The sequence below is a fragment of the Arachis hypogaea genome, chromosome 11, assembly GCF_003086295.3.
Source record: "Arachis hypogaea cultivar Tifrunner chromosome 11, arahy.Tifrunner.gnm2.J5K5, whole genome shotgun sequence".
Taxonomy (NCBI): domain Eukaryota; kingdom Viridiplantae; phylum Streptophyta; class Magnoliopsida; order Fabales; family Fabaceae; genus Arachis; species Arachis hypogaea.
The window spans coordinates 86560517-86587960 of NC_092046.1; the positions used below are offsets into that span (position 1 = coordinate 86560517).

General features: G+C 39.6%; 1 non-coding gene across 1 annotated transcript; it reads left to right on the plus strand.

Moving 5' to 3' along the window:
• The first annotated feature begins 3981 nt into the window (after window positions 1-3981).
• On the plus strand, window positions 3982-4089 carry LOC112724765 (small nucleolar RNA R71). Its single transcript, XR_003163912.1, has one exon. It is a non-coding gene; the product is annotated as a small nucleolar RNA R71 (small nucleolar RNA).
• The last annotated feature ends 23355 nt before the right edge of the window (window positions 4090-27444 follow it).

A 27444-nucleotide genomic window follows, 5' to 3' on the forward strand; every position in this document is an offset into this window, starting at 1 on the left:
ATATAATTCAAAATTCATGTACTTCTTTTTCTTTTTCAGAAAACATTTTTCATTTAAGAAAGTTGAAGGATTCATAGGACATTCATAGCTTTAAGATATAGACACTAGACACTAATGATTATGTAATAAAGACACAAACATAGATAAAACATAAAGCATAGAAATCGAAAAACAGAAAAATAAGAACAAGGAAATTAAAGAACGGGTCCACCTTAGTGATGGCGGATAGTTCTTCCTCTTGAAGATATTATGGAGTGCTTGAGCTCCTCTATGTCTCTTCCTTTCCCTTGTTGCTCCTCTCTCATGGCCTTTTGGTCCTCTCTTATTTCATGAAGGATGATGGAGTGCTCTTGGTGCTCCATTCTTAGTTGTTCCATGTTAGAACTTAGATTTCCTAAAGAGGTGTTGAGTTGCTCCCAATAGTTGTGTGGAGGAAAGTGCATCCCTTGAGGTATCTCATGGATTTCATAATGAGGAATTTCCTCATGCTCTTGTTGAGGTCCATGAGTGGGCTCTCTTGTTTGCTCCATGATCTTCTTACTGATGGCTTGTCCTCTTCAATGAGGATGTCTTCCTCTATGACAATTCCAGCTGAATTGCATAGGTGATAGATGAGATGAGGAAAGGCTAACCTTGCCAAAGTGGAAGGCTTGTCAGCCACCTTGTATAGTTCTAGAGATATGATTTCATGAACTTCTACTTCCTCTCCAATCATGATACTATGGATCATGATAGCCCGGTCCACAATAACTTCAGACCGGTTGCTAGTAGGAATGATAGAGCGTTGGATGAACTCCAACCATCCCCTAGCCACGGGTTTGAAGTCAGGCCTTCTCAATTGAACCGGCTTGCCTCTTGAGTCTCTCTTCCATTGAGCTCCTTCCACACAGATGTCCATGAGGACTTGGTCCAACCTTTGATCAAAGTTGACTCTTCTAGCGAAAGGATGAGGATCTCCTTTTATTATCGGCAAGTTGAATGCTAACCTTACATTTTCGAACTGAAATCCAAGTAATTCCCCTGAACCATTGTGAGCCAATTCTTTGGGTTTGGGTTCATACTTTGGTCATGGTTCTTAGTGATCCATGCATTAGCATAGAACTCTTGAACCATTAAGATCCTGACTTGTTGGATGGGGTTGGTGAGAGTTTCCTAACCTCTTCTTCGAATCCCATGTTGGATCTCTAGATATTCACTCTTTTTGAACATGAAGGTGACCTCGGAGATCACCTTTTTCTTGGCCACAACTTCATAGAAGTGGTCTTGATGCACTTTTGAGATGAATCTCTCCATCTCCCATGACTCGGAGGTGAAAGCAATTGCCTTCCCTTTCCTCTTTCTAGAGGTTTCTCCGGCCTTAGGTGCCATTAATGGTTATGGAAAAACAAAAAGCAGCACTTTTTCCATACCAAACTTAAAAGGTTTGCTCGTCCTTGAGCAAAAGAAGAAAGAAAGGAGGAGAAGAAGAAGAAATGGAGGAGATGAAAGGGAGGAGTGGGTTCGGCCAAGGGGGGTAAGTGTGTATGATGTGAGAAATGGAAGGTGGTAAGGAGGGGTATTTATAGGAAAAGAGAGGGGGGAAACTCGTGTGTGAAGGGTTTGGGAGGGAAATGGTTTGAATTTGAATGGTGAGGTAGGTGGGGTTTTATGATGGATGGATGTGAGTGGTGAAGAGATTATGGAGAAGAGGGTAGGATTTGATAGGTGAGTGGTGTTTGGGGAAGAGGTATTGATGTGATTGGGGAACGATATTTGGGGAAGAGTGTTATGGAAAGGTGTGAAGATGAGAGAAGAAGAGGTGGGGTAGGTGGAGATCCTGTGGGGTCCATAGATCCTGAGGTGTCAAGGAATTCTGCTCCCTACACCATTCTAGCATTTAAACACCCTCTGTGTGCCAATCCTGGCATTTAACGCCAGCTCTGCTACCTTTCCTGGCGTTAAACGCCAGTCTACTGTCCCTTTCTGGCCTTTAATGCTAGCCAGACACCCTTTTCTGGCGTTTAACGCCAGCCAGACGCCAAACACCCTTTTCTGGCGTTAAACGCCCAGAATGCTGCCCATTCTGGCATTTAACGCCCAGAATGCTGCCAGACTAGGCGTTAAAAGCCCATTCTGCTATCCTTACTGGCGTTTAAACGCTAGTAAGCCTGTCCTCCAGGGTGTGCTGTTTTTGATGCTGTTTTTGATTGCGCTTTAATTCTGCAGTTGTTTTTGTGACTTCACATGATCATCTACCTAAAGAAAACATAACATAGCAATGGAAAATAAATATAATTAAATAACATTGGATTACCTCCTAATAAGCACTTTTTTAATATCAATAGCTTGACAGTGAGCTCTTAGAGAACTTCACAGAGACTCAGAGCTTAATGGTGGCCTCCCAACACCAAACTTAGAAGTTACGTGTGGGGGCTCTGTTTGACTTTGTATTGAGATAAGCTCTTCATGCTTCCTCTCCATGGTTACAGCAGAAGATCCTTGAGCTTTAAAAACAAGGTAGTCCTCATTCAATTGAAGGATTAACTCTCCTCTGTCCATATCAATCTCAGCTCTTGCTGTGGCTAGGAAGGGTCTTCCAAGGATAATGGATTCATCCTCATCCTTCCCAGTGTCTAGGATTATAAAATCAGCAGGGATGTACAGGCCTTCAACCTTCACTAAGACATCCTCTACAATTCCATAAGCCTGTTTTCTTGATTTGTCTGCCAATTCTAATGAGAATTTAGCATCGTGTACCTCAAAAATCCCTAGTTTCTCCATTATAGAGAGTGGCATGAGGTTTATTCCTGATCCCAGGTCACACAGAGCCTTCTTAAAGGTCATGGTGCCTATGGTACAAGGTATTAAGAACTTTCCGGGATTCGGTTTCTTCTGAGGTAACTTTAGTTGCCCCAAAGCATTCAGTTCATTGATGAGTAATGGAGGTTCATCCTCCCAAGTCTCATTACCAAATAACTTGGCATTCAGCTTTATGATTAATCCTAGATACTGAGTAACTTACTCTTCAATAATATCTTCATCCTCTTTAGAGGAAGAATACTCATAAGAGCTCATGAATGGCAACAGTAGGTTCAGTGGAATCTCTATGGTCTCTGTATGAGCCTCAGATTCCTTTGGTTCCTCATTAGGGAACTCCTTAGTGGCCAGTGGACGTCCATTGTGGTCTTCCTCACTGGAAATCACTGCCTCTTTCTCCTCTACAGGTTCGGCCATGTTGAACATATTGATGGCCTTGCACTCTCTCTTTGGATTCTCTTCTGTATTGCTTGGGAGAGTACTAGGAAGGAGTTCAGTAACTCTTTTACTCTGCTAACCTACTTGTGCCTCCAAATTTCTTATGGAGGACCTTGTTTCAGTCATGAAACTGGGAGTGGTCTTAGATAGATCATAGACTATGGTTGCTAAGTCAGAGAGGCTCTGATTAGAATTCTCTGTTTGTTGCTCAGAGGATGATGGAAAAGGCTTGCTATTGCCAAACCTATTTCTCCCACCATTATTATTATTAAAACCTTGATTAGGCTTCTGTTGATCCTTCCATGAGAGATTAGGATGATTCCTCCATGAAGGATTATAGGTGTTTCCATAGGATTCTCCCATGTAATTCACCTCTTCCATTCCAGGATTCTCAGGGTCATAATCTTCTCCTTTAGGGGAGGCTTCTTTAGTACTGCCTGATGCAGCTTGCCTTTCAGTCAGACTTTGAGAAATCATATTGACTTGCTGAGTCAATATTTTATTCTGAGCCAATATGGCATTCAGAGTATCAATCTCAAGAACTCCTTTCTTCTGAGTTGTCCCATTATTCACAGGATTTCTTTCAGAAGTATACATGAATTGGTTATTTGCAACCATTTCAATGAGTTCCTGGGATTCTGCAGGCGTCTTCTTCAGGTGAAGAGATCCACCAGCAGAGTGGTCCAATGACATCTTGGACAATTCAGACAGACCATCATAGAATATACATAGGATGCTCCATTCTGAAAGCATGTCAGAAGGACACCTTCTGATCAATTGCTTGTATCTTTCCCAAGCTTCATAGAGGGATTCACCTTCCTTCTATCTGAAGGTTTAGACTTCTACTCTAAGCTTGCTCAACTTTTAAGGTGGAAAGAATTTGGCCAAGAAAGCATTGACCAACTTTTCCCAAGAGTTCAGGCTTTCTTTAGGTTGTGAGTCCAACCATGTCCTAGCTCTATCTCTTACAGCAAAAGGGAAAAGCATAAGTCTGTAGACCTCAGGATTAACCCCATTGGTCTTAACAGTGTCACAGATTTGCAAAAATTCAGCTAAGAACTGATGAGGATCTTCCAATGGAAGTCCATGAAACTTGCAATTCAGTGTCAAAGTTGTTTGCTCCAATTGCAGGAATTGAGATGCTTCTTCCATAGAAGTCAAAAGTTGGTGCAGTAAGGTCACCAAGCACCTTCCTTGCATCTCCACTATTGTTGTTATTTTCGGCTGTCATAACTTCTTCTTTTTCGAAAATTTCTGTTAGGTCCTCTCCAGAGTGTTGTGTTTTAGCTTCTCTTAGCTTCCTCTTTAGAGTCCTTTCAGGTTCAGGATCAGTTTCGACAAGAATGTCTATGAAAAAGAAGAGAATAGAGAAGAATAGAAGAATGAGGTAGAGAGAGAATGAAGAGAATTCGAACACAGAGAGAGGGAGAGGGTTCGAATTTTAAGAAGAAGAGAAGTGTTAGTAAATAAATAACATAAATAGAAAGAGATGAGAGAGAGAGGAAATTCGAATATTAATTTAAAAGGAAATAAAAAAATATTTTTGTATTTATTTTAATTATGAGTTAGAATTCAAAAATTAAGAAAAAAAATAAAATAAAATTAGAATATAAAACAATTAGTTAATTAAAAAGAATTTTGAAAAAGTGGTGAGGGGTTTTCGAAAATTAGAGAGGTAGAAGAGTAGTTAGGTGGTTTTGAAAGAGATAAGAAATAGTAAACTTTTAAAATCAAACAAAAAGTCAAGTAGTTAATTGAAAAAAATTTGAAAATCAATTTTGAAGAGATAAGAAGTTAGAGAAGGATTTTGAAATTAAATTTTGAAAAAGATATGATTGAAAATCATTTTGAAAAAGATTGAAAAGGAAATTAAAAAGATTTGATTTTTGAAATTAAAGTTGATTACTTGACTAACAATAAACTAAAAGATATGATTCTAGAATTTAAAGATTGAACCTTTTTTAATAGGCAAGTAACAACTTGAAATTTTTGAATCTAAACATTAAATGTTAGTAATAAATTTGAAAATATGGAATAAAAATTAAGAAAAAGATTTTGAAAATTAATTTTAAAATTTTCGAAAATATTAAGGAGAAAAATGAAAAAGATTTGATTTTTGAAAAAGATTTGAAAAGATAGAATTTTTAAATTGAAAATTTGACTTTACTAACAAGAAACAACTAAATTTTAAAATTTTTGACCAAATCAACCCAAAATTTCGAAATTTATGAGTGAAAAAAAGGGAAAGATATTATTTTTGATTTTTGAATTAATGAAGGAAGAGAAAAACAACAAAATGACACAAAACATAAAAATTTAAGATCAAAACTAATAATGCATGCAAGAACACTTTGAATGTCAGGATGAACACCAAGAACACTTTGAAGATCATGATGAACATCAAGAAAATATTTTTGAAAATTTTTTAAGAAAAGAGACACATGCAAGACACCAAACTTAGAAATTTTTAATGGTTAGACACTATGAATTCAAAAATGCATATGAAAAACAAGAAAAGACACAAAACAAGATAAATTAAAGATCAAACAAGGAAAATCATCAAGAACAACTTGAAGATCAAAGAAGAACACAATGCATGAGTTTTCAAAACTCTTAAGAAAAATTAAAACATGCAATTGACACCAAGCTTAAAATTTGACACTAGACTCAAACAAGAAACATAAAACTTTTGGTTTTTATGGTTTTATTATTTTTTTTGTATATTTTCGAAATTATTTTAGCAAAAGAAAATAAAGAGATACAAAATTTTTAATAAGAATTTCAGGATTCATGCAATGTTAGTCTAAAGCTTCGGTCCAAAAGAATTAGACATGGCTAAATGGCCAGCCAAGCTTCAGCATACAAATACAGACATGTCCTTTCTACAATGAAAAGTAGAAACCTCGCTCCAAAAGATTAGACATGGCTTAACAGCCAGCCAGGCTTTAACATATCTCAAGAAGCTCTAGAATTCATTCTTAAAAATTCTGAAGAACATATTTTTTTGAATTTTTCGAAAACTAAAAATTTGTTTATATTTTTTTTAAAAATAAAAAAAATAAAAATAAAAAGCTTAAGCATAAAATAAAATTACCTAACCTAAGCAACAAGATGAACCGTCAGTTGTCCAAACTCGAACAATCCCCGGCAATGGCGCCAAAAACTTGGTGGACAAAATTATGATTCACACTTTTCACAACTCCGCACAACTAACCAGCAAGTGCACTGGGTCGTCCAAGTAATACCTTACGTGAGTAAGGGTCGATCCCACGGAGATTGTCGGCTTGAAGCAAGCTATGGTCATCCTTGTAAATCTCAGTCAGGCAGATTCAAATGGTTATGAGGTTTTGATAATTAAAATATAAATAGAACATAAAATAAAATAAATTTACTTATGTAATTCATTGGTGGGAATTTCAGATAAGCGTCTAGAGATGCTTTGTTGCTTCTGAACCTCTGCTTTCCTATTGCCTTCTTCCAACCATGCGTGCTCCCTTCCATCGCAAGCTGTATGATCCTCTCGGATGAAAAATACCAGTTACAATCTCTGCACGGCTAATCAATTGTCGGATTTCTCGTCTCGGATGAAAAATACCATGTACAGCTACCGCACGGCTAATCATCTGTTGGTTCCCGCTAGCGTCGGAATAGGACCCTTGTCCTTTTGCACACTATCACTGCACCCAACATTCGCAGGTTTGAAGCTCGTCACAGTCATCTATTCCCAGATCCTACTCGGAATACCACAGACAAGGTTTAGACTTTCCGAATCCCAGAAATACTACCAATTGGTTCTAGCCTATACCACGAGGATACTAATCTCACGGACTCGGTCCGTGTATTAGATACCCAAGAGATACGTACTCAAGCTGTTGCCCAATGACTACATTGAGCTCAGATAAAACGGAAGTGGTTGTCAGGCACGCGTTCATAGAATTGAGAATAATGATGAGTGTCACGAATCATATCATTCTCCAAATTGAAGTACGAGTGAGTATCTTAGAGAAGAAGTAGGCGTGAATTGAAGGAAAAACAATAGCACTTGCATTAATTCATGAAGAACAGCAGAGCTCCACACCTTAATCTATGGGGTGTAGAAACTCCACCGTAGAAAATACATAAGTGAAAAAGGTCTAGGCATGGCCATGAGGCCAGCCTCCAAAACATGAACAATGGTCTATGATAGCATGATAAAAGATAAAGTATAAAGTGCTATTTATACTAAACTAGTAACTTAGGTTTACAGAAAATGAGTAACTAAGTGCAGATAGTGCAGAAATCCACTTTCGGGGCCCACTTGGTGTGTGCTTGGGCTGAGCATTGATTGTTTCACGTGCATAGGATGTTCTTGGAGTTAAACGCCAGCTTGGGTTCCAGTTTGGGCGTTTAACTCCAGTTCTGACGTTTTACGCCAGAAAGTTTTAGGCTGGCTTTTAGCATCAGTTTGGGCCATCAAATCTCGGGCAAAGTATGGACTATTATATATTGCTGGAAACCCCAAGATGTCTACATTCCAACGCAATTAAGAGCGTGCCAATTGCGCTTCTGTAGCTCTAGAAAATCTACTTAGAGTGCAGGATGGTCAGAATCCAACAGCATCTGTAGTCCTTTTTCAGCCTCTGAATCAGATTTTTTGCTCAGGTCCCTCAATTTCAGCCAGAAAATACCTGAAATCACAGAAAAACACACAAACTCATAGTAAAATCCAAAAATGTGATTTTTGAAAAAAAAAACTAATAAAATTATAATAAAAAGTAACTAAAACATACTAAAAACTATATAAAAACAATGCCAAAAAGGGTATAAATTATCCGCTCATCACGTACGCGTGAAAAGGGAAGAATTGACAAGGCACGCGTGCGTGTCATCCACGCGCACGCGTTGGTAGAACGTTGGCCCAGCAACGTTGTGTGCGACGCTCATCTCAACGTTAAAAAAACAAGTGTCACGCGTACGCGTCACCCATGCGTACGCGTGACCAGGAAAATGTTAGAGGGAATGTTTGCATGCCAACGTTGACGCAAACGCTGAAGAAAGGCCTAGGAGCATAATTTTAATGCTGGCAACACTACTAAAGGCCCGATACACTCCTGAATCATGCAAGCAAGCTGAGCCCATCACATATCACTCAATCCAAGGCACAAGAAGCATATAGATTAAGAATTTTAATTCATTTTGTAATTTGTATTTTCATCTTTGTAAGCCTATATATAGGCATTAGCTGGATTGGAGGAATCATTCTGGATTGGAGGGGAGTCCAGAATCATGTATCCAGATCCCCTGACACACACTGTCCATGCACTTTTCTTTCTTTTCTTTTCTTTTCTGCTTTTTTGGTAGTTTAATTTTAGTTTGTAATTTCCATTATTAATTTAAAGTTTCAATTTCCGTTCTATTTATTAATCTTCATCTTTATTTTTCTGCACTTTCTTCCTTCTTTGTTAGAATAGAGCAATAAATTAAACTAACTCTTTTCATTGGGTTAGAGAGCTCTATTGTTATTTAATGGATCAATTGTAATTGTCATCATTCTTTCTCTGTCTTTTCTCTTGGTCATACTAGAAAGCTTTCGATCTTAACTCAATTAAATAGTTGTCTTGACGGAGATGCTATTCATAATTAGATTTCCTTTGATCCTTGAGAGAGGGATGAGGAAATCATGCTAGAAATGCTTTCTCACATTGTATTAGGTTGGGGGTTGGATGGATATTATGACATTTAATCCTACCAATACTTTGATCTATGAATGTGTGTGGTATAATCAGTGACCAAGCTTCATCTCTTCCCATGAACCAAGACATTGGGAAATTGTTCAAGCTTAGAGAGATTAGTGAGCCAAGACATTGGGATCCAATCACCTAAGATTACCAAGAAGATCAATGAGTGCATTGATTGAGGAAGAGAAGAGAGTGAACTTGATCCGGAGAATTCAATATCTCTTGATTCCAATGTTCATTTTATTTTTAGTTCTTATATTTACTTTCTATCATTTACTTCCTGCACTTTACATTTATGTCAATTTACTTTTCTGCACTTTATTGCTTTCCTTTACTTTTATGAAACTTACATTTCCTGCTACTTATCACTCCAATCTGCTCATCTAACTAGGTTAATTAATCAACTATTGATTGCTTAATCCATTAATCCTCGTGGGATCGACCTCACTCTCTAGTGAGTTTTATTACTTGATACGACCCGGTGCACTTGCCGGTAGTTATTGCGCGGAATTTATTTTTTGACTATCAAGTTTTTGGCGCTGTTGTTGGGGATTAATTGTGATTGACAATCTACCGGTTGTTGATTACCTAGATTAGATATTTTTCTTGCTGTTCATTTAATTGCTTTTGTTCTTTATTTTCTATGCTCTTTGACTGTTTGTGTTAATGCCTCACCAAGAGCCCTCTGCCTGTGACATCTCTGGGTCTTGGTGATTGTGTTAATTCATACAACAGTTTGTTTTATTTAGCTTTCTGTCAAATAAGTTGGGCATATGGTTACATTCTAAGTTTGGTGTTGCCCTGCAACATTCTGTTTTTAATCTTTCTGATACTTGTATCAATTCCAAAAGAAAGTGTCACACTAAGTTTGGTGTGCCACTTATTTTTCTATGCCACATATCCAGCAACATCACTTGTTTGTTTAACTATAATGCCTTTGCTTCTTAGGCCTGTAGTGTTATCTTTAATTTTTGCTTGCTTAACCACATACATCACTCACATTTTATTGTTTAAGATAGTTATGACCCATCATAGACCTCATCACCACTGTTTTATTTGCTGCTTGAAGACAAGCAATCAATCTGAATTGGTGTAGGAAGGGAGAAAAATAGGAGGAAAAGTACAACAACAATGAAGATGAACTACAAGGTGGTAAAGTTCCTTTCTCCTCTTATTTATTTCCAGTACTCTAAATTGCATGATTGTCTTCTATTTTCTTTGTATATATGTGTGATTGCTCCTTGTGAATAAGCAAAGTCTGATTGTTCAATTGTAATATGCTGCTGTGACATTATGATTGCCATCTTGAATTTTGTGAGTTCAAAGCAATTTAGTTTCATGATCACAAACAACCAAGGTCCTTAAAGAAGAACTTAGCATGAGCTTATAAGTATTGGGAAGCTAGCATGACTAGTGTTGCTAAATTGCATTTGAATTTGCTAATTGAAGTTTTCATCTAGGACATTTTATGAAATTTTTAAAATCATGAAAACCTTGAAAAAGCAAATGCAATTAAGGCAATAAAAAGAAAAGGGAAAGAATGAGAAAGCTGAAGGATCTGAGTACCAATGACAATTCATTTGTTAAGTACTTGTGGTGTTTATGTATCAAGCAAAAAGCTTGAAAATAAATTACTTAGAGTCAAGGTTAGGCTCAAGTGCAAAGACACTCCCTCAAAGCTCAAGGCTCTAAGCATCAATGATTAGAGAGTCAAGAAGATAAGAAACAAAATGAGCTAAAAGAATCCTCTAATTAAATGCTTGTGGTGCTTATGTATCAAGTGGTAATACTTGAAAACAAAGCATTTAGAGTCGTAGCTTTGCTTGTAACTCATGGTGCAAAACACCCGAAAAGAAGAAACCAACAACAGAATGAAAAGTTTGTTCAAGGAAGAAACTTAAGGAAAAAGATTTCATAAAATGAGCTAGATAGAGGCATCAATTATGTGAATCTCTTTTGTGATTGTTGTATGCATAGAAAACTAGCTAACCATGAACATTATACTACTACTCTTCTCACCTTGGATTGTCAAACTTTATTGCATGATTCTTTTCTTGCTTGGGGACAAGCAAGATTTAAGTTTGGTGTTGTGATGCTAGGGCATCATAGCCTGTTTTTCTATGCTTTTTCACTAGATTTTAGCTTTAGTTTTCATACAAATTTTGTTGATAAAGGAGCAAAAGCATGAAAAATCTTTGCATTAAGAAAATCTCAAGCATGAGTTGGAGAGCTAATGTTGGTGGCAAAGTTAGAGTAAACGTTGACAATGAACCAATGCTGTATGGAAAAATTGAAGAAGCAACGTTGGAAGGAACGTTGGTGATCCAACGTTACCCCAAACGTACGTGACAAGAAGCCTGGAAAAATCGACAACCACGCGTATGCGTGCCCCACGCGTACGCGTCATAAGTGCAAAATCAGAGGCCACGCGTACGCGTCACTTACGCGTACGCATGAAAAGAGAAAAATTGACAAGCCATGCGTACGTGCAAAGTGAAGAATTGACAAGGTACGCGTGCACGTCGTCCACGGGCACGCGTGGGTAGAACGTTGGCCCAGCAACGTTGTGTCCAACGCTCATCTCAACGTTAAAAAAACAAAGGTCACGCGTACACATCACCCACGCGTATGCGTGACCAGGAAAACATTGGAAGGATACAAATGCTGAAGAAAGGCCTGGGAGCAGAATTTTAATGCTGGCAACACTGCTAAAGGCCCGATACACCCCTGAATCTTGCAAGCAAGCTGATCCCATCACATATCACTCAATCTAAGGCACAAGAAGCATCTAGATTAGGAATTTTAATTCATTTTGTAATTTGTATTTTGTAACACCCTAATTAGCCTAAGCCTTACCTCGCGTCATAAAGCAAAAGTTAATCAAAGGTTACGACAGTTCTAAGCTTATACATATAATATATATAGAAAGAATAGTATAATCTAAAAGCCCGATGAAGGATATAGCTCGAAACAGGATTTGAAAAGTGCGAAACGTGCTAACAAAGCTACTAACTTAAAGCACAAGAAAACAGATGTAATATAATAAAATATAGTAGTATAATATCATAAGAATCTAGCCACGGTTCACGGAGTTTAAGCCGGCCAGCCATATACAGACCATATATGAAACCAGATAGTAAAAACAGCTTATACAAGTTTTGTTCTCTCAAATACAAGCCTCTAGGCAAAACAAAATACAAAAGTGAGAGACATGTTCAAAATAAATCAAAAGGCTCCAAAAAGAAGTGTCCGGGTCCTCCGCTTCTGTCACCAACCAGACAACTCACTGAAGTGGGTCGTGACCTGCATCTGAAAAACACAACAGAAGTATGGAATGAGAACCGAAGGTTCTCAGTATCGTAACAGTGCCCAGTGATGTTGGAAATAAGACCCCGGGACGCCAAAGGCAATCATAGACTCCATATCTATCACAAGAGTTCAAGCTTAAAGTAGTTTAAACCATAAAGCATAATATGTAAAACCTTAACCAAACTTGAAACCTTAGTATATCAAAAGGGGTAATCTATTCTTAAAGGATTTTCTACTCTAACCATACACCGCTGTCCCACAGCCTTCACCAACCTATCCTCCATACGAACCCATCGCCATCGCCTACCTAACCTCCTCAAACCAGACAAATACAAATAATACAAGCAAGGAAACCACAGGTAATATTCAAGTATATATCAAGTAATTCAAGAAGCAAGTAGGCATATTACAAAGGTAGGCAAACTCAAGTAGTCAAAGCAAGCAAACATGTATAAGATACACATGATGAATGTCTGTCCTATTGGCTGTGATATCACATGTCGGTTATTGTGCCAAACCCAACAGCAAATTCGGTTGACAACTCCCGGATTAGTTGCTCTATTGTGCATAAGGAGGAAAATTCCGAGGGAGAGTGCCCTACCACCCTCTCCTTTCAGAGGAAAATATTTCGAGGGAGTGTGCCCTACCACCTTCTTCTGGTTGTCGCATGATTCCGTGGGTTAGTGCCCTACCACCTTGCAATCAGAGAGAAACCCATGCTCAGGAGGAAAATTCTGAGGGAGAGTGCCCTACCACCTTCTCCTTTCAGAGGGAAATATTCCGAGGGAGCGTGCCCTACCACCTTCCTTTGGAGCAATTAAAATGAGTGAGAAGCTCTTCATCAAGCCTCACATCCGAGCATAGGCGGGATACTGCCACAGCCCCCACGATGGATAACAACACATATCATAATTATGTAATCAAACTCAGAGGCCACTCCTCATAGCACACTTCCACTCATTCTCATTCCATCAACCGTAATCATTCATTTCCAAACTTTCCAACTCGTCACAACCATCATCCATCCACGACTTTCTATTCCGAACTCACTAATTCATCAGAATCTCGGATTTATACATCTTTCTCCCTTCACACTTAACCAAACTCATCCTCAGTACACCAGAAACCTAAGCCTCCATCCTCTAACCCTTTCAAATAATTCCAACTCAAACTCTCCTAGGATTATTCCCATATTTTTTGCCTAAAATCAGCCCCAAAAGCCTTAAAATGGTGTTTGAAAAACCACTATTTTATGGTTTATCTTGTGCTCAATTGAGTGGTTTTTATCAAGTCTTTGCACACTTATTCATACAATTTGCATGATTTCACAATTCCTTCCTAATTTTGTTCTATGGTTGAAAACTTGCTTCCTAAGCCTTTAAATTGTGTATTTTGATTCCCCTTTATACCATTCGATGCCGTGATCTGTGCGTTAAGTGTTTTCAGGCTGTATAGGGTAGGAATGGCTTAAAGGATGGAGAGGAAGCTTGCAAAAATGGAAGGAACATAGGAAATAAAGGAGATGACCAGCGAGGATCGACGTGCACGCATGGCTCACGCGTGCGCGTACCTGACACATATGTGTGACACGTGAAGATGACCATCGACGTGTATGCGTGACTGACGCGTATGCGTGACGTGCGCCACATGCAAGAAAATGCAAAAGACGCTGGGGGCAATTTTGGGCTGAGTTTGGACCCAGTTTTCGGCTCAGAAACACATACTAGAGCCAGGGAACAAGCAGAGACTCAACACACATTCACTTTTACATAGTTTTTAGTTTTAGTTTTGAATTTTGGAAAGAGAACACCACTTCCTCTAGGTTTTCTTCACATTCATACTTAGGATTTTATGCTTTTGATTTGGATATTGAGAAGAGTTACTACCTCCGTTGAAGTTTCTATCATTCTAGTTTGTTTCCTTATTCCCTTACTTTTTAATAACCCATTTACCCTGTTCAGATTTACATATGGATATCTTTGATTTTAGAATTTATTAATGTAAAGAACTATTTTTATCTTTAATTAATTTTCTATTATTATTTTATTTGAATTTCCATGTCTTCTTTTCTTCCCCTTTTATCGTTTATGAAAATGGCATTTATGTTAATGGAGTAGACTCCCAACTTAACTTGGGAGTTGATTAAAAGGAGACCCTTGAGTTGGAATACCCAAGTGTCAGTTTTAATTGGAAGTTGTTGGCTAACTCTCCATTCACTAACGCTAATCCTTCTATAGGAGAGGATTAGGACTTGTGAATCAGAGTTAGCTCAATTACTTGACTTTCCTTTATTCGATAAGGTTAACTAAGTAAAAACAACAACCTCTTGCTATTACACTTGGGAAAATTCAACAAGGATAGAACTTCCAATTAATCTTCTCCCGGTCAAGGCTTTTTATTTTGATTATATAAATTCTCTTGCTAATTTTCTTTGCTTTAATTTACAATCATTTAATTTCCCGTTCTCAAACTTTAAAATTTCTCGGAAAAATTTCTGACTAATAAAATAGCACTCTTTTGCCAACTCATTGGGAGACGACCTGAGAATTCTACTTCCAGTATTTTATTCTTAAATTGTGACAACTCTTTCTAAATTGATAAGCGGAATTTTTGTTGGTTAAGAATTGTACTTGCAACGTTGTTCTTATTATAAATTCTTAAGCGGCAATTTTCCGCCCGTCAATTTTTGGCGCCGTTGCCGGGGAGTTGCAATAGTGTGCTAAATTATTGGTTGGTGTAAATATTTTTAATTTTACTTATTTGCATATTTTATTTATTTTATTACCATGAGCTGTATGTTTCTTTCATTGAATGACGCGTTCACTACCTGATCCGAGCTTAGCTGCATTAGATCCTGAAATTGAAAGAACTATTTCACATATTAGGCAAGCTCAGCGTCGGTTAGCCTCTGAGGGTGGTGAAGTGGTTACTACCAATTCACCAGTCTTATCTGAGAGCGAATCTGAAGCGCCATTTGAGGAAGAAACAAGCTCCTCTTCTACTAATTCTGTTGATTTACGTGCAGGTAATATGGCGGAGCCCAGAAGGATTACTCTCCAGGAAGCAGGAGCCCCAGACTTTACACTGCAACCGTATCAAGCGCGTCATCCAAATCTGTCTACAGATTTTGAACTGAAGACTGCGCTAATCAACCTAATACCCAAGTTTCATGGCTTACCTGCTCAAGAGCCTATCAAGCACCTCAGAGATTTTCAGACAGCCTGTTCAACTGCTAGGCGTCATGGTGCAGATGAGACTACTATTTAGCTATATGCCTTCTCGTTTTCTCTTGAGGGAAAGGCAAGAAAGTGGTTCTACACTCAACTTGAAGAAGTTGTTACTAATTAGGATCTGCTTAGAAGGGAATTCCTGGACAAATACTTCCCAGCTGAAGTTACAGATTGACTGAGGAAAGAAATTTCCTGCATTATTCAAGGCGAATCAGAGACTCTTTATGAGTACTGGGAACACTTTAGGAATCTACTAGACTCATGCCCCACCACAAGATTGACCAGTTGGTGTTGATTAGCTACTTCACACAAGGCATGAAGCCTCAGGATAAGACTACATTAGATGCCGTGAGTAATGGCTCTCTGAAGAAGTACAAGACGGCGACAGAAGCATAGCAACTGATCACCGATCTAGCTGAGTCTACCCGGATTGTCAAGCACAAGAACAACCATCCCAAGGCTATTGCGGAGGTTTCCTCTAGTAGTGAGACTGCTGCTCTCACACAGACTCTGGGAGAGATGACCAACATACTAAAGCAGCTGCAGCTGAATCAACAACAACCTCAGCCTTCCCCATAACAATAGTGTCAACAGCTGGTTCTTTAGAGAGTGTGCAGAATATGTGCCTGCTATACTCATTACACTGATGAGCTCCAACAAGAAGACAACATCTTGGCAGCTACCCATAATTTCTACGACCGCCCGAATCAAGGAAACTATCAACAAGACGGTAATTATAACCAAGGTGGGAACTACAATCAAGGTTGGTAAGATAACTCCAACCTAGGCTGGAGAGACAATTCCAACCAGGGGTGGAGAGATAATTCCAACCAAGGATGGAGGGACAACTACAACCGAGGAGGCAGAGTCAACGGTGGAAATCAGAGGTGGAACAACAACAATAACAGACAGCAGAACCAAAACCAGCCTTACCGAGCACCTCACCAAAGGTAGTCCCAAGCACCTCAGAACAACCAACAGCAGGCCCCTCAAATCACTTACCCCGCCTTTTAGCTCTAATGATGAGATGCTTCACTCTATTATGCAAGGACAACAAGACATTCAGAATACAATTAACTCTTCCATAAATGGTCTTAGCTCCACCATACAAGCTCTCATCTCCCGGATGGAATCATTAACTACCCCAACAATCAATCTTCAAGCTCCAGTGCACTTCCTTCTCAACCCTTACCTAACCCAAAGGGTGGAATCAATGCTATTACTTTGAGGTCTGGAACCACACAATAAGAGAGGAGTCATGAGAAGTCAAGCTCAAAGGAAGATATCCAAGTTGAAGACATTGTTGAGGTAGATGATGTTGAAGAAGAGGAGGAAGCACAAGACATGGTTGAAGAAGTAGCTCAACCAAGGGATGGAACACCAAAAGAAGATAAAGTTACAAGAGAAGACATTCCCATTCCATTTCTATACCTTGCTAGGAAGTCCAGAAAGTAGATGGAGTTAGACCCCAAGATGGTGGAGATCTTCAAAAAGGTTGAGGTAACGATTCCCCTTTTTTATGCCATTCGCCAGGTACCTAAATATGTGAAGTTTCTAAAGGATTTATGCATGAATAAAGATAAAATACAGGATTTAGAAACTATTCCTCTTGGTAGCTCTATTTCTGCTTTAATGGGTGATATACTGGAAAAATGTAGTGATCCGGCTCCTTGCATGGTTACTCTTACTATAGAGGGTGTAAAATTTTCCGACTGCATGTGTGATTTAGGCGCGTGTGTGAGTGATAAACCCATATTTTATGATGTATTTTATACTCAATTTAGGTGATTTATTCAATCCTTCACTCACTTATTCATGTAAATTGCATGGTTTTACTTTTCCTTCCTTATTATGTGATGTATGTGAAAAATATGTTTCCTATGCTTAAAAATTATCAATTTTAATTACCCTTTATTTCCATTAGATGTCGTGATCTGTGTGTTGAGTACTTTCAGGCTTTATAGAGCAGAAATGATTTAAAGGATGGAAAGGAAACATATAAAAATGGAAGGAAAGCACAAAATGGAGTTTTTGAAGAAATTGGCAGCGCATGGACGACGCGGCCGCATGCCTAGCGCGAAAAGGCAGTGACGCGAATGCGTGACTGACGCGGATGCGTGCCTTGAGCAGAACACAAATGACGTGTACGCATGACCAAAGCGAACGCGTGATAAGGAAAACTCCAGATGACGCGACCGCGTGACCCACGCGAACGCGTGACAGATACCACGCACCAGAAACTGCAGAAAACGCTCCCAGCAATTTCTGAAACCTTTTTTGGCCCAGATCCAAGTCCACAAAACACAAATTAGAGGTTATAAAGTGGGGGAATACATCCATTCATGAAGAGGTCGATCATTATTCACTTTTCATAGTTTAGATGTAGTTTTTAGAGAGAGAGGTTCTCTCCTCTCTCTTAGGTTTTAGGATTAGGATTCCTCTTAAAGGATTTAGGATTTCAACTCTTCATCAGGTTCAATATTTCTTTTACTTTATATTTCTCTTTCACTTTCAGATACTTTAATGCTCTCATTTAATTACTTATGTTGCCAAATTGGCTTATGAACTCTTTATGTTTAGATTGATTTTCTCTTATTAATGCAATTGAGGTATTTCAGATTTATGATTCTTATTTAGCCTTTTTATATTCTTAGCTTTAATTGATTAACTGAAGGCTCTTGAGTTATCAAACTTATCGTGATTGATTGTTATGTCTGCTAATTGACTGGAATTTCACTAACTCTAGTCTTTCCTTAGGAGTTGGCTAGGACTTGGGAAATCTAACTAATTAGTTCACTTGACTTTCCCTTGCTTTCGTAAAGGTTAACTAAGTGGGATTAACTTCAATTCTCATAAGAATAAATAGGATAGGACTTCCGAATTTTCATACCTTGCCAAGAGTTTATTTTATAGTTATTTATTTATTTCACTTGTCATTTAAATTACTTGTTCCTTACTTTCAAAACCCCCAATTTACAAAACTCATAGCTAATAATAAGTCATACCTCCCTGCAATTTCTTGAGAAGACGATCCACGGTTTAAATACTTCGGTTATCAATTTTAAAGGGGTTTGTTACTTGTGACAACTAAAATGTTTGTAAGAAAGGATGATTGCTTGGTTTAGAAACTATACCTGCAACGAGAATTTATTTTGAATTCTAAACCGTCAATCTTCCGTTCTTCAAAAATGGCGCCGTTGCCGGGGAATTGCAAACGTGTGCCTTATTATTGGTTATTGTAAATATTTTTCTTTTAGTTGTTTATTTGTTTTTTTTTTCTCTTTTATTTCTATTAGCTACTATGAATTCTCACCCCTCTCGCTTTGAGTATGGTTCTAAATCTGTTGAAAGGAGTAGAAGCTATAACAGGAATGTGCATCAAGGTCTAAGCAATCGAAGATGGATGGAGCCAAGAGGCCCTGATCAACCCTTTAGGCAACAACACCCTCCAAGATATCATGGGCAAGGACCACTCTACAATGCATACCAAGCTGATAGATATGGTGGACCCCCTTGTAATTACCAACAAGCTCCACCCTGTGCTTATAGACCATCCTCTCAACGTAGCTTTGAACCACTACACTCACAAGTTCCTTTTCACCATTCACCACCGTATGACCCTTTATCCACCACAATCCCAATCCAATTACTCCCAAGAACCACCACATTCTTATTTTGAACCCTCTTCCCCAACCAATGAACCCTCATACCCACCCCAACCTCCAGTGAATGACAAACTTCGTGTTCTTCTTCAATGGCAAGCAAAGATGCAAAGGGGCATATTGGAACTCACTACTTCCTTAACCGAGGTAGTAAATATAATAGCTTCCCAACATCTGAGCGCTCAAAGTACCCCCATGGCTGCATGTGGAGAATCAAAAGAAGAGCATAGCATGAAAGAGACCCTAGAAACTTCGGTGGACAATGAGGAGCATGGCTTTGTATTGGAACAAGTGGAGGAAGCCATGATAGTTGTAGAGGAAGAAGTGGTTGAAGATTTAGAAGATGCTGAACCTCCATGGGAATCGAGAACTATAAAGGATTCCGCTGAGAAGTTCGAAATTGATGCCAAAGAGGATAGTGCACAACCCTCGAAGCATTTACCTTGTGAAAAATTGGATGGAACAGACCAATAAATTGATTCCATAGGCAGTGATGACCATGAACCAAGCTCTCCTAGTCATGAACTTACATCTGCAACTGAACTCCATAAGCCTGAAGAACCTTATCCAAGTGAATATGAAGATGACGTCAAGGTAGATTTCTCTCAACCTCCAACGTATGACTTAAGTGACGAGGAAGACGTAGAAGACTTTGATCAGGACGCAGTTGCAGCTGAAAAATTTTGCAAAGAAGTGGAAGAGTTCACAGAAGAATACAAGGCAGTAGAGCTTACAGAACCACTGGAAACATCTATCCCAAGGCCATTACCACCTAATACAAGCTTCAAGTGGGTACAATCCTTGACCTTTATCTTTACTTTTCCACTTGAATATGGTTTGCTTGAAACAGATTGCCAGCTTAGAGCTCTCTGCGGCTTTAAGAGTAAGAGGGAAATGGCTCGTGCTTAGAGCTGGTGTGCAAGATTCAATAAGGTTCCACGCTTCAATTTGAAGTGCACGGATTGGTATCAAGTTCAATTGAATGGGTCTCGGAAGATGTTTGGTCATCTTGGTGAGAATACAATCTCTAAACCGCCCAGATGGAAGAATATGGATCAAGACAAAGGCGGATTTAAAAGCAAAGTTTGGAATCTTGGAAAATATTCTGACATTCATCACCCCGGGAGCCTGATAATCTGTTTGAAGCTGTTCAGAAGCTTTACATGTCTAGTTTGGGACCCCGGAGGCTGTTGGCATTCCAAACATTGGTGGAGATTTCTGGATGAATTTAAGCATAAGCCACCATAACAGGAAGCTCATCCAATGTCCAACTTAAGGACTTTAACTAAAAGTGCTAGGTGGGAGACAACCCACCATGGTATGGTCGTTTCTTTTTCAATTTTTATTTCGTGTTGTCTATTTTTATATTATATTATTTTTATTGAACCTGGATATTATTTGTAGCATTTGCATTAGCATTGCATACTGCATAATTGCATAAAAAAAATGCACGCGATGCGTAAGCATCGCTGACGCATCCGCGTCACAAAGTGCATTAGGAAGAAAAGGAAAGTGAACAAAAAGTCACGCGAAAGCGTGGCTGGAGGCGTGCCTTTGGCACAAATTATTCCACGCGACCGCGTCGCTAACGCGTTCGCGTCAGTTGCGAAAAATACCTCCCACGCATCCGTGTCACTCATGCGAACGCGTGATCTGGAAATCGGCGTAAAAATCCAACGACCAGAAATCTGGGCTGAAATCGTGCGGCTAGTGTGCGTTTAGCACAAAACGGTCCACGCGTTCGCGTCCCTGACGTGAACGCGTTACTTGCAAAACACTCATCCCACGCGAAAGCGTGAGCGACGCGTCCGCGTCGCATGGATATTATGGCCCCCTAAATGAAGACAGAGAGTTGCGCTGAAACGACGCTGGAAGTGTGCGTCTAGCACAAATTTCAGCGACGCGGTCGCGTGCCTCACGCGACCGCGTCATTCATCTTTTACCCATTCCACGCGATGGCGTCAAGCATGCGACCGCGTCAATCCCATTTCGCCCTCGCCACGCAATCGTGTGCCCCACGCGTTCGCGTGGATTTGAATCCACTAACCCCAAGTCACGCAAACCTTAACCCCATCGCGCCCCCATACCCCCCTTCTCTTCCCCTTCTCTGTAACTCCCTCCTCTGCAGCCATCACCACCGCCGACCACTTCCGACCGCCGCACCACCACCAACCACCCAGACCCTGCCGCGACACCCACCCCCCTCTCTTCTTTCTTTTCTTCCTCCACCACTCCCAACCCTCCCTCTCACCCACCGCCGCCCTTCTCCAGCCCCCTGCCACCGAACAGCCGCCCACCGCTGCGCCAACCGCCCATCACCGCCATGTCAGCACCACCACCACCACACCCCCATCATCTCTCTATTCCATAAATTTGTTCTTCCACACACCAGGTTCCACCGAACGCTAATTTCTCTATCACTTGTAGTTATTTGCTTATTTTTCAGATAATGTTCGAATTAGGCTAGTTAGAAATGCATGTCTGTAGTGGATTCTAGGTGGTTAGGTAGGTAGGATGTGGTTAGTGGATTTAGGCCCGATAATTGCACCATTCTTGCTACCTGTTTTCGTTATTTCGTAATTCTGATTCTGCTGTGATGTTCATATTGTTCATATATTGTTCTTCCATGTTTCTTGCTGCTGTTACATTGCTTTTTCATGTTCATATTATCTGTATCTATTTGCAGCTTTATTTTAATTTATATGAACTACTTTTTCATGCTATTTTTTCTGGGATCATCCAATTTTAGCCGGAATGCTGCCCAATTTTTTGCAAATTGTTTTCATGTATTAAGTTTGGTATTTACTATTTTGCCTTACTTGGCTACAACCAAACCAATTCATGCCTAACCGGGCTAGCATTCTTATTCCTTTTGATCCCCTAGTTAATAACTTGCACTATTGATGATTTCATGTTAGTTTTGCAACTTTTCTATCCTTCTGAATTATCATCAATACACTGAAATTTTTTATTGAATATGAGTTGATTATTCTTTAAAATTTTGAATTTATTGTTACCTAGGAAACATTTATCAATGCCACTCACTTTAATTTTCTTTCTCCTAACTCACTAATTTCCACCTTCTAACCTCTTTTTCAATCCTAACCGATCTAACTTTCAAACTTCTCTTTTTGGTTTTTAACTATTTACTTTAACTTTCTAACTCAAGGCATGATTATTGTTTTTCCTAATTAACATGAATTCTACTTATATTATATTTTGGATTGTAATTTTTCATCTCAGATTTCTAACTCATACACAGTCCATAATGCACATATACTTAACTCATTTCATAATTCTACTGCTATTTTGCCACTCTGTGCTTATATTGTTAATATTCTATTTGCCTACTTATTTTCCTGCTTTGTTCTTCGATTATACCCTGGAATTTTTACTTTTCAGGATGTCTGACCCTCAGCGCAAAGGAAAAGGCAAAGCAACCACTAGCAAATGGAAAAGAGGTGAATCCTCTATGTCCATCATCGACATTATGCATGATGACTCCTGGCGGGAGAAGCACTTTACCCTGCAGGAGAAGGATGACCAGCTCCTCACTGCCAATGATCCAGTTAAATTTGCAAACAGATACTGTGAGCTGAAGTATCCAGTGTTTGCCATCTCCAGGAACCTGTACCTGGAGAGAACTCTGAAAATTCCAGAAGAACTACAGCAGTACACCTCCGAACAGATAAAACAGAGAGGCTGGTTCTTCTTGGAGAGAAACTTGACAGAGGTCAATGCTTCCTGGGTCAGAGAGTTTTACTGCAACTATTTCAAGACTACCCTGGATGCAGTGCACCTCAGAGGGAAACAGATTTTAGTCACTGAGGAAGCCATTGAGGACATCCTCCACCTTCAGCCTAAATCAGATCAGCCTGACGGTTACCAAAAGGCTGAAGAGGACATGCGCTTTATGAGATTTGATTGGGATGCTGTCAAACAGAGGATAGCCCTTGATCCTACTGTCCCCTGGGTCATGGGAAAGAATACAGCAATGCCTAAGGGAATCAAGCTGATGTATCTAAATAATGAGGCTCGGCTCTGGTACCAGATCCTGAGCAACTTTGTTATGTCGAGCATTCATGAGACGGAGCTGCCCGCTGCTATGATCACCCTGATCTGGTGTGGGATGGAGGGTAAGGACCTGTATCTTCCACGATTCATCCAGTATTACATGGCCAGGGTCCATGTCAGAGGAACTCTCCCCTTCCTTTATCTGATCACCCAGCTCGGCCGTCGAGCTGACGTGCCTTGGGAGCTTGCTGATAAGAAGCCACCTGCTGCAGACTGCAAGAAGATTATCCCTCAAAGTAGGAAGTTTCAGGCTTTGGGTTACAGAACCCCATTCCTCACCACTTTTGATGAGACAGCCACACCTTCAGCTGCCCCTTCTTCATCTACTGCTGCCCCAGCTACCACCACTGTACCTCCACCTGCCTCAGAGCCCATTTACCACCTCGTGCACCGCCTATTTTAGATACTAGACCAGATGGAGCGCCGCAACCAGCGACGATATGAGAGATCTGAGCGTCGCAACAAGCGACGCTATGAGCACCTCAAGTTGATGATCCGATCTGGCAGCGACATCTCCTCCGAGCCTGACACACCATCAGAGCCATCTGAGGAGGAGGCGGACGAGCATGAGGATGAGACACATGCACAGAGAGAGACTGAGCAGGCAGGACCAGAGCAGGCTGCACCACAGCATGCAGGGCCACACCAGATTCAAGCCGCAGACCCAGAGATTCCTTTACAGTCAGCACCTCCACTACAGCAGACAGACCCTCCTACACTCATCCAGTCTGCAGACCCTCAGGCCACCACAGAGACTCCAGCAGCCCACCCTTCCGGTGATGACACCCCTTCACACCCAGCTTGAGTGAGCATCGAGGACGATGCTATATTTTAAGTGTGGGGAGGTCACCATCCCTGGGATATCTTTTTGGTGAACCACTACAGGCTCTTTTTATCTTATTTTGTTTATTTTTCTGTATTTTTATTTTTATTTTTATCTTTCAGTACTTATACATTGTTCTTTTGCTATATTTTTACTTTATTTCCGCATTTTGCACTTTAGTTTATATCTTAGACATTTAGTTTAGTTTGTAATTCTAAAGTTATTAGTTATAGAATATGTGGATTAATTAGTATAGTTTACCCTTTTAGCATATAATAGTTTAGTTTAATTGAAAATAAAAAGGAGTAAACTAGAAACTTTAGTAATTTAAAACAATTGATGCCAGGGCATTTTGGCCAGCTTCACTGACCTTTTCTTTATTGTTTTAGGGTAGTTTCATGCACTTTCTTAAGAAAAAAGCAAGTTTTGGGTAAATAATCACTTACATCTTGATTCAAGCAAACATTGTGAATTTTATATGATTTTATGAGAATTATACATGAATTGAATGATAAAATGAATGATGCATGATCTCATGGGTTAGAACCTAGCTTTGACGCACTTTATTTGCTTGATTTCAGGACAAAGGAAGCAAGGAAGAGTCACGTTAGTAGTCACGTTAGTCTAACTAACGTCACCACTAACGTGGAATGGGAGCTAGCTTGCAACGTTAATGAGAAAAGTGATCGCCAATAACGCCTTCGTGAGCCATCATAGCCCACGTTAGTTGCCACGTTAACTACGTTAACGTGGAAGCTAACATGGAAGAGGAGTAAAGCTCTAACGTTAGTGGTAAAAGTGAATGCCACTAATGTTGGAAAAAGGGGGGGCACACCTAACCACGTTAAGAGTCACGTTAAGTACATTAATGTGAGCTCTAACGTGGAAGGAAAGAAGTGCCAACGTTAGTGACACTCACCTTTGTCACTAACGTTGGACTAAGCCACTATTAGCCACGTTAGTTGCCACGTTAATTGTATTAATGTGGAAGCTAACGTGGAGGAAAGGAATGATGAGCCAACGTTAGTGACACTCACCTTTGTCACTAACGTTAGAGATGGCTATCACTACCACGTTAGAAGTCACGTTAACCTAAGTAACGTGAACTCTAACATGGGAAGAAGGGTGTTTGGAGCGTTAGTGACAAAGGTAAGTGTCACTAACACTCTCGAGGCTAAAGCATGCCCACATTAAGAGCCACGTTAGTTATACTAACGTGGACTCTAACGTGAGAAAAGGGGGTTAAGAGCAATGTTAGTGAAAAAGGTAAACCCCAATAACATTCACGAAAGATCAAGAGGCAACGTTAGTGGTCACGTTAGTGCCACTAACGTTGAAGTTAACGTGAACCATCTTGGGCTAGAAACGTTAGTGAAAAAGGTGATTGTCACTAACGTTCTCGAACCCACATTTTCACTTAAATGTTAACACCACTAACGTCCTAGCTAAAATCCATGCCTACTTCACACTTTCTCTGCAAGTAAAGCTGAGCCCACTGAAGACTCCAAACTGCTTCAACTCAAGATCCAAAGGCCCATATCCAAGACTTGAAGAGCCAACTAGAAGAACAGAAGAGTAGTATATATAGGAGTAATTTTAAACTAGAGGGAGCTTTTTGGATTGGGAGAACTACTCTCTGTATAATTTTACTTTCTCTGCAACTTCTAGTTTTACTTTCAGAATGCATTCTCCATCTTTGTTTTCTATTCCCAAAGCTATGAACAACTAAACCCCTTTCATTGGGTTAGGGAGCTCTATTGTAATTTGATGGATCAATAATAGTTTTCATTATTCTTCCTCTTTCTTTTCTCTTGATTTTACTAGAAAGCTTTCAATCTTCATCCAATTAGGTAGTTTTCTTAGAAAAGAAACTATTCATACTTGGATCTCTTCGGAACCTTGGAAGAGGAATGAAGAGATCATGCTAGAAATGCTTTCTCATGTTGGACCAAATTGGGGTTTGGATGGATATAGTGACATATAATCCTACCAATACTTTGATTTGGAAATACATGTGGTATAATCAGTGACCATACTTCATCTCTTCTCATGAGCAATTAGACCAAGGAATTGGCTATTGATCAAGATTTGAGAGATTGAATTACCAAGGAATTGGAATTCAATCACTTAAGATTGCCAAGGAGATCAATGAATGCATTGATTGAGGAAGAGATGAAAATGAACTTGATCCGGAGAATGCAACATCTCCTAAACCCAATGACTTCCCCATTTCTGATCTCGCCCATTCTCTTTAATTTCTGCAATTTACTTTTATGCTCATCTTCCTAAATCCCCATTTAACATTCTGCAATTTACTTTTCGCCATTTACATTCAGCTCTTTATTTCCAGTATTTACATTTTTTGCTATTTACTTTCCTGCCATTTAATTTCCTGCAACCCTCACATCAAATTTTGCTTAGCTCAACTAGAACATTCCTCTAATTAAAGTTGATTGACCAATCAATCCCTGTGGGATTCGACCTCACTCTATTGTGAGTTTTTACTTGACGACAATTCGGTATACTTGCCGAGGGAAATTTGTTGAGAGACAAGTTTCCGTGCATCAAGTTTATGGCGCCGTTGCTGGGGATTGATTTTGTATCAACGATGATTAAATTGGTGGATAACTGGATTGAGCATTTTTTTTTATTTTGTTTGATTTCATTTGAGTAATTCACTTTCAGTTTAGCTATTTTCTTCCTTTTCCCCTACCCTTTTCTTAGTTGTTTACAAGTCAGTTCACTAACCCACTAACTGTTTGATATATTGCATCACTCACACTAACAGCAATTCTAACAAGAATACTCTCTGCATTTACTCTGTTCTTGCTTTTGCTTTGTTGGTTGTATGACAGGTAGAAGAAGCGGGGCTTCAACTTCTTTTGATTCTGAAACTGAGAGGACCTTCCTTAGATTATAGAGGAAAGAAAAAGGAAAAAGAGTAGTTGGTACAGAGGAAGAAGAGGAGTATTTTGAACCAGACATGGATGAGAATATGGAGAACCATCATGACGAAGAAGCTCACAACCATGGCAGAGAAGGCCCAGTGCATCATGCTGGGTAAGAGAGAAGAGTTCCGGGATCCTACATCAATCCAAACCCAGGAAATTGTGGAAGTAGCATCCAAAAGCCAACCATACATGCCAATAACTTTGAACTTAAGCCACAGCTCATCACCCTTGTTCAGAACAACTGTTCGTTCGGAGGGGGTGTCCAAGAAGACCCCAATCAACATCTAACCACCTTCCTGAGGATCTGTGATACTGTGAAGTCTAATGGTGTTCATCCTGACACCTATAGACTACTCCTATTCCCCTTCTCACTCAAGGACAAGGCATCTAAATGGCTGGAATCCTTCCCGAAGGAGAGCTTAACAACCTGGGAAGATGTGGTGA